The sequence below is a fragment of the Portunus trituberculatus genome, chromosome 41 (genome assembly GCF_017591435.1).
Source record: "Portunus trituberculatus isolate SZX2019 chromosome 41, ASM1759143v1, whole genome shotgun sequence".
In the NCBI taxonomy this organism is placed as follows: Eukaryota; Metazoa; Arthropoda; class Malacostraca; order Decapoda; family Portunidae; genus Portunus; species Portunus trituberculatus.
This window is the reverse complement of record NC_059295.1, coordinates 30130728-30139507: the sequence shown is the minus strand read 5'-3', so window position 1 is coordinate 30139507 and position 8780 is coordinate 30130728. Positions and strand designations below refer to the sequence as shown.

The window sequence follows — 8780 nt, the reverse complement described above, 5'->3', positions numbered from 1 at the left end:
CTAGAAGAGAAAACAGTACTTTGAAAACCCGAGCAACTTCATTTATAGCTTTACGAAAATTGTAGAGGTGCTGCGAAGATGTTATTCCAATGGCGCTGGTCGTGAGAGGATTGAGCCTTGAAGTCTGAGAAGGCGAGCGATGTTCTTAGGGAAGCCCACATGGTCATTGTGCATATCACAGACCTCAGCTGTTACATCTGTTGAGCATGTTTTTTTTTTATTTCTATATTGTATTTTGTTACTGTAATGCATGTAAAATATATTTTCTAGGATAAAGAATCTTATATATTGCGCAGCCTCTGACGTGACACATTTCTTCTGCCAAAGTAGTGTTTGACACTAACATATAATATTGATACATATATCTGCATATTGATATATGATAAGCCATATCATCAAGTGATATGGTATAATAATGACAGACATCTGCTGTATTTTATTACTTAATATTGATGTAATGTACTACTTTGCTACGCGGAAGAAAGATGTCTCATGTCTAAAGCTAAGCAGCCAACCAGCAATCACCAGGCCACTGGCGGCACCGGCACCAGTTATAACTAACTCCCCACATCAGGAGGCAGAGAATGTGACGAAGTGTCTTTGTGTGGACTCCGAGATGCGGGACGTGGTGGGTGAAGATTGACCACCAGGCGGAAAGGAAACGGAGCGGAGTGGTGAGTGTTGCTTCGAGATTTTAAGGTGTAAATTTGTCCATGTGAGGTAACAAACGAGACAGTTATGGTGCGAGCCTTTCCTCCACGGCTCTTCTCCTTGGTGGTGGTGATGATGTACATGCCTTGTCATGCCAACTCAAAACCTTAAATCCACCACTACACAGTAATTTGAGAATTCTCCAGAGTGATCTGATAGATTAAAGTAAAAAGTCTTAGATGTACGAGTAAAAGAGAATTGGTACCAAAATTGTCGTAATTGTACTTGTTTCTCCTAAGTTTCAGACTATCGCGCAGCGGTGTAAGTTGCCGGTGGTCGCTGGCAGTTTAAATGTGGGACTATAATATACGCCACCAATTTCTCTAGAGAAGCCCGGGGGGCTGGGTAGTTCCGTTGTAAAGTGGTCAGCTCGTGGTCGTGATGGCGCGAGGTCGATCTTGACCCACGGCAGTTACTTGGTGAGATTGGTGGTGTTTTCTCTTCAAACCCGGCTCGGGATTGGCCCCAAGCTGACACGTTTGCCTTAATGATACTTTTTGCAGTCGATAGGCATTAAAACCAAAACTTTCCCTATCTAGGAGAGGCAAATTCTAAAATCACTTATCATGATACATATTGATGTATTGTACGTATATTATAGGAAACGTCAATCCAAAGTGTTTATGCTAACATTACTCACGAGATCTCGAGATGCACACACTGCATAACATTTATTAAAACTAAATACGCACAACTGAGCTTTCAGTGTTTTCACATTTACTTCGTTCAAACCCAGAGTTCGCAAAGGCCTGTGAAAACCGCAAAAGTCAACACTTAAATCTCGCTGTGCTGTAAATGTCTTTCATCAAACCCTTAGGACGAATGTCATTTTTCATCTCAATATAAGTTACCTACCGTTTATGTTGTATGTGTGTATATATATATATATATATATATATATATATATATATATATATATATATATATATATATATATATATATATATATATATATATATATATATATATATATATATATATATATATATATATATATATATATATATATATATATATATATATATATATATATATATATATATATATATATATATATATATATATATATATATATATATATATATATATATATATATATATATATATATATATATATATATATATATATATATATATATATATATATATATATATATATATATATATATATATATATATATATATATATATATATATATATATATATATATATATATATATATATATATATATATATATATATATATATATATATATATATATATATATATATATATATATATATATATATATATATATATATATATATATATATATATATATATATATATATATATATATATATATATATATATATATATATATATATATATATATATATATATATATATATATATATATATATATATATATATATATATATATATATATATATATATATATATATATATATATATATATATATATATATATATATATATATATATATATATATATATATATATATATATATATATATATATATATAGGTAACTTATATTGAGATGAAAAATGACATTTGTCCTAAGGATCTGATGAATGACATTTCCAGCATACCAAGATTTTAGTGTAAGATTAAGTTGGCTGTTGATTTTTGTAGTTTTTACAGGTCATTGCGAACTCTGGGTTTGATATAATATTACCTTCGCCAAATAACAGTAACTGCTGCGGCAACGAGGGTAGTGCAATCAATATTTATCTTCCTACCTCGGCAATCCTGAATCCCACACACATTGGCATGTAGATTGAGTCATGTTGCCACAATATAAAGGCCAGCGAGTAATTGGCAGCACAACATACATTATGGAAGGAATCTTTAATTGAGGTAACGTGATTGTAGTAACATGGCTCAGCTCTCCAGGTTGCCAAGCGTCATTTCGGATCGTTGTGTTGCAGGGGGGAGTTTATAGTAACATATCACGCCAAGGGAAGGGAAGCAAGCACTGCGTCCTGCTTATCGTCGATGTGCATTTCTCCTTGATTGTTGGGTTTGTCATTATTTTTTTGTTGTCTCGTACATCCACTCTGCCGAGTACAGAGAACCCGCAGGTATATTAATGACTGTGCATGATTTCACCAGCCTTGTTGATTCATGATGTTTGAAGCCTATTTGCTGTAGCATAGACTTTCTGACTCTTCACTGCCGACACTAACATTCATATACTTAATTATATATATTCACAAAGATTGAAAATGTTATAATGGCCATCATTGTTTATAGTTCAACAATCTCGGTAGCGCTGGAGGGTGTGCTAAATACCAATTCCTTTCTTAATAGGCTGCGTATTAATAGCTTAATTCTAATTGCGAGGAAATTGCCAAAAAATTATTACAGATCGGGTCTTACAACAGCAAGGAATGAGTACGACATATATTTTAAATTTTTACTTCTTTGATTGATGTCCATCTGATCGTCGATCTGCCTCTAACTCGTGTGCGCTGGTCATCTCGGTGTTTTATGTGACGTTCTACTCACTCTTGTTCCTGTCCATAGGATGTTTTATTTTGGAAGTAACTCACGCTTAGGGCATCGCATGGGCATGGAGGGGCGTCACTGAGGGAAGGAGCGAGGCGCCTCTCCCAGGCACGTCAGACATCCTGGTGGAGCAGCAACAGCTACGCGTTTTTGGCAAAGCAGGAAATACAAAGTAAAAATGGTATATTTCTGTTTTATGATAATTAATTATTTCATGGCGTGCTCATCCCTCAAGCATAACATGACAACCCACCAGTGACTGTTGTCCCGCGCGCCGCGAGCCACGACCACTTGCGTGCTGCGGCCGAGCGGCGGCCGTGCCATGCAATAATTAATTACTCTTTAATGAAGAATAGATGTATTTTTTTTTATCACTGTAATAAACTTTTTATTTTGTTATATCGGCATGAACTCAATGAAAGAGTGGTAATTTTTCGCGACTGAGGATGGCCACAACATTGGAAGCAGCAAGGCTGACAAATAGTCATGAGGAGCGTGGCGACATGGACGAAACCAGGTGTGTGGTGGAACTGGGCGGGATTCAAGGCGTAATCTTGACTCGGCATGGCAGAGGCTCAGTGTCTGGCGCGCCGCACCATTGGCTTGTCTCCTGGTCTCGGGAGATAATTGTTTGGAAGACGCACAGGGCAAGGAGGCCAGTAAGAAAATGACTCACTCGTTGAGGTTCAAATATCGTGTCCTCACTATCTCCGCTCTTATATATTTGGATCCTGAGGGCTGTGTTGCTGTACTTGTCTAGTAACCTAGAACGTGGCAACTCAATTCTTGTCTAAGATAGCTTCTGAGGTGAAGGAGTAGCTTAAATTAGTCTGATTCGACTATTTTTACTTCAATTCTGGTGGAAAAGGCAATGTTAAATTCTGTAACACAAGAAAATAATAGATGAAGGAATAAAGTAGAATTAAGGATTATATATATATATATATATATATATATATATATATATATATATATATATATATATATATATATATATATATGATGCTGGATAGGCAGAACATAGAGTACTCCATAACATTAATAAATATTCATTCCTATTGATAAACATATCTTTTTTTCTCTTGAAGCACTTCAAGATTTTCTACGCACTGAGATCGTATGGCTTTTTTGTCATTACCATCAGACCGGAGACAGGTAGTTATTGCACCGGAAACCCTTGAGTTTTCAATAGCAATACCCCTGCAAAGGCAGATGCGTTAGTAAATAAAGAAACCCTTCAGGTAATGTAAAAAAAAACTGAATGCTTTACTACAAAAAGCAGGAGGGAAGACGAAGCTTACTATATTTTTGCAGGGATGGAGAGGAGAGTCACCTTTAGAGAGAGGCGTAAGTACCTGCTTTTCGTGACGAAGTGTGTAAGGCAGCACAACTGGCACCCAACTAATCACACGATGTATAAGGTAAGAACAATAATACAAATTTTTTTCGTATGAATACTTAAATATTCTCACATAGGTACCTATTTATGCGTGTGCTTATTTGCTTCGCCAGTATAGAGGCATTTGGAGATAAAGCACGAAAGCATGTTTGCTTAGTTGCAAGACAGGACCGGGTCAGATATAGTGTGTTAGACTTTTAAGCCATTTTATGGATATATTCTTTAAAAAATAGGTATTTATCCTCTGGACAAACACGACTTTTTACATTTTGTTCCATTGATTTAATGCCCTGTGTGTGTGTGTGTGTGTGTGTGTGTGTGTGTGTGTGTGTGTGTGTGTGTGTGTGCGTGCGCCGAATATTTTTAAACTAATCCTCTGTTTTGAGTTTTTTTTTATTTTTTGCTTTATTTATTTTGTATATTCCTCATATGTACAAGTTAATCAGTTTAAAGAATTGAATAGAAAATAATCTCGTGTGAAACAAAAGGTCTGGAGTGTTATCTCAATGGAAGACACTTGTTTAGATTAGGTTGACACTGGTTGGTCTGGTTTGACAATATATATATATATATATATATATATATATATATATATATATATATATATATATATATATATATATATATATATATCATAGCCCAGAAGTCATGACGTGTCAATTAATTAAGCCACACAACCTTGCTCAGCCTTACTCCATGTCCATCTTTCCATCTCCACTCCCTCATTTATACATTTCTCATACCCTGCTTCCGATATCCTTCATTTAAGACGCCTTATCTCTCTCTCTCTCTCTCTCTCTCTCTCTCTCTCTCTCTCTCTCTCTCTCTCTCTCTCTCTCTCTCTCTCTCTGTCTGTCTGTCTGTCTGTCTGTCTGTCTGTCTGTCTGTCTTTATGTATGTATGTATGTATGGTTAATGGATGTGTGAAGAGCATAATGGATGGGGAGAAGGACGGGATGGGAATGTAGATGGAAAGAAAAAGAAGTCAGATTCAAGATCCACGTCAAAGGCAGCTCTAGCTAATGATAACTAACAAGAACAAATATATGTGTCGCTTTTGTTAGAAAAATAGGTATGAATTCTGTTTCCTTAAATAGGGAACAGCATCTACATATATAAAATTTATTTATCAATATGATTTAAAACTAAATTATATATAGAATATATCACCACTAAGGCTGGAATTTTATAAGTTTATTTTTATTTACTTTTATTTTCAGTATGTGTGTGTGTGTGTGTGTGTGTGTGTGTGTGTGTGTCTCCTAGTCAGTACGTCATGTAAGGCAGTGGTAGCAGTGGGGAGAAATAAGCAGGCTGGATGAGGCGGTTGGATGGGCTCTTGCTAATAGAGCAATATTCATACATTTAAAAAGTCGCATAATTACTCTCTTTTATTGCAAAGCGTAATTAAACCGCATTCCTCATTATGAACGGCACTACAACATTTTTTTCCCTGATCATCTCCCCTGCCCCTCCTCACAAAAAAAGTAAATAGAAATGAAAAAAGTAAGAAAAAAAACAAAACAAAAAAAGCACACACTGGTATCTAATGTAGGAAATTTAGTCGTAGTCTGATTCTTGGAAACGAGCTCGACTGGAAAATAAGGATATTCCGCGTTCCAGTGTTTTTGGTTTCTGGTATGGTGTCGTAAGGTAGTATGTGCTGAATGTATCTCGTAATAGTATATATATGTGTGTGTGTGTGTGTGTGTGTGTGTGTGTGTGTGTGTGTGTGTGTGTGTGTGTGTACAGGAGTGTGGCGCTTTTAGAAGACCTTTTTCTTCAATATGCGTCTCTTCGCCTGCGTCTCTATCGCTTGCACTTAACAACAAAGTCAGTTGGCGGCATAAGAACCTTACCGAGGACGCTGAGGAAGAGAAAGTGTGGAAGCGCGCTGATGGAGAGCATGATATGTTCTTTTCGGCGGCACAGACCTTCCAGGGAGGGAGAAAAAAAAGGAGAAATGTGGGAAGCGTAGAGTTTTATGGTGATCCGCAGACTGACGGAGAGAGAGAGAGAGAGAGAGAGAGAGAGAGAGAGAGAGAGAGAGAGAGAGAGAGAGAGACGACTGTAAGGTTTGAAATGTCTGCTGGTGTTCCCAAGAGCCTTTGTTGATATGGTTTACACCGGAGTGTTTCTGCCCTTCGCTCCCTCGCCCCCCACCTAATGTAATGTTTGTGGGTGAAGTGAAATATTTTTGCAATACACTATTTACATGATTTTTCCTCATCTTGTTTTTCATCTTTTCTTCTTCATATTTTGTCTTTCCCGTTATGTTGTAATACAGTATAATATAATAGGACCTATTGACTGATTAGTTTTCACAACAACATTATATAAATGTTCAATGCTTACAATTACCACTTTGAGAAGACACACACACACACACACACACACACACACACACACACACACACACACACACACACACACACACACACACACACTGGCACTCTCATGGGAAAGCTAAACCGAATCATTGGAACGTCCTCATTGAGTCATGCTTTACATGTTGTCCAGAGTTACGAGGACTCGCTAATTCGACCCCATAGCGCGCACACATTTACTCGATTCCCTCCATCAGCGACTCGGGAAGCAAAGCAGTGCCGGGGACTTAATCGCCGCTCGTAAAACATTCGTTGGATTCTCTTGCTTTTTGTATCGAATAGTTTGAATTCTTTTTTTCCTTTAATTTCAGTCATTACTGCTTTTTCCAGCGACTAATGACTAACTACACTGGCCTTTATTTTAATGAAAGGTGCACGTATTGGATAGTTTGATTTGATTTTCTCCTTAATCTTAGCTACTATTTTTTCAAGAAAGGTTTGATAGTAAACTGGACTATTCGAATCTTTTAGTTTCACTCTAAGGCAGTGGATCCCAGACATTTTTCAGCTTGTTACCCAATTTAACATGCCCCCACTAAGCACATTTCCCCTTTCAAAAAATGTCGTCAACATTGATACATATGTTCAAACTAAAATACTACAACAACAACCAACACATCAGGTATTTTACGAAAATGATTGCATTATCTTATCGCGTGCATGCTATCGCCTGTCGCATGGAAGGCCAAATTATCGTATTTTGCAATAATTGTCGCACGTCTGGCTAAAATGAATAGAGGCAGTCTCAGGCAGTGACTGGCGACTGAGGCGTACTATAGACACGTCGATGAGTCATCAGAGTTACTGAGTGACTTGTGTCTTGAAGCATACCTGTCAAAATACTTATGGGTTACCACACGCTTAGATGCATATTTCTTCTTTTCTAAAACTGTGTATTAGTTTTTGATGTTTATTGTTGTTATTCAGTTTAACTTTACTAATTGTAATTGATAGTTATTTATAATAGTTATTTATAATAGATAATAGTCATTTATAGTAAATAATTATTCATAGTAGGTTTACTTTACAACTTTGCTTACTAAGACTAAGTTAACATTAATCCTTATATCAGGCACTACAGTGTTTTCTTGATGTTCAGAATTCTTGACTTTTTTTTCTGTCATCTCTCCATTACTTCCTAAAAATTGATAAACCACTGCTCAAAGGGTACGTTAATGTTTTTATTTGTCATTTTCATTAGTTTGGTTTATATTATTCATAGTTTTCTACTTTATTGAAAGATAATATAGTAACCAGTCTTTATTCTTCTTTATGGAATGGAAAGCTTTTGTACTCTGGTTTAAGCGAAGCTGTTGTTTTACGTGGTGTAACACAAACCAAGCAGATATTTTACGTGGAAAGTACATTTGCTAATGGCTGGAGAGGGGAAAAGCAGTGAATTCAATCCCGATTCTTGACTAAAACAACACACACACACACACACACACACACACACACACACACACACACACACACACACACACACACACACCGTAACCACGTTGATGGGATTATTCATACGAGGCGAAAGGAAGCACGAGTACGTATCTCTCCAGGTTTCGGTTAACACGTCCGTGGGGGGTAATATGACACGGCTCGTCTCCTGCCAGCCCGCCTTGTATCATGTACGAACAAATCCTTGACTGTTTCGGTGAGTGGTGCTCGGAATGATTTAAAGCCGTTTACTCCATGTTATAGAGAGGTATATTTTTAACAGCGCCGCGTTGCCATGGTGATGAATTGTGTTTGTGTGGTTTGATAAGGTGGC

The 8780-nt window shown here is 36.5% G+C and overlaps 1 long non-coding RNA gene across 1 annotated transcript in view; it reads left to right on the top strand.

Annotated features, from left to right (window-relative positions):
- The first annotated feature begins 542 nt into the window (after nt 1–542).
- LOC123516993 overlaps nt 543–8780 on the top strand; it is a 78595-nt gene continuing 70357 nt past the window's right edge. The window contains exons 1-2 of the long non-coding RNA XR_006678356.1: nt 543–674; nt 4541–4647. This is a non-coding gene — a long non-coding RNA (uncharacterized LOC123516993). The remainder of the gene's footprint in view (nt 675–4540; nt 4648–8780) is intronic.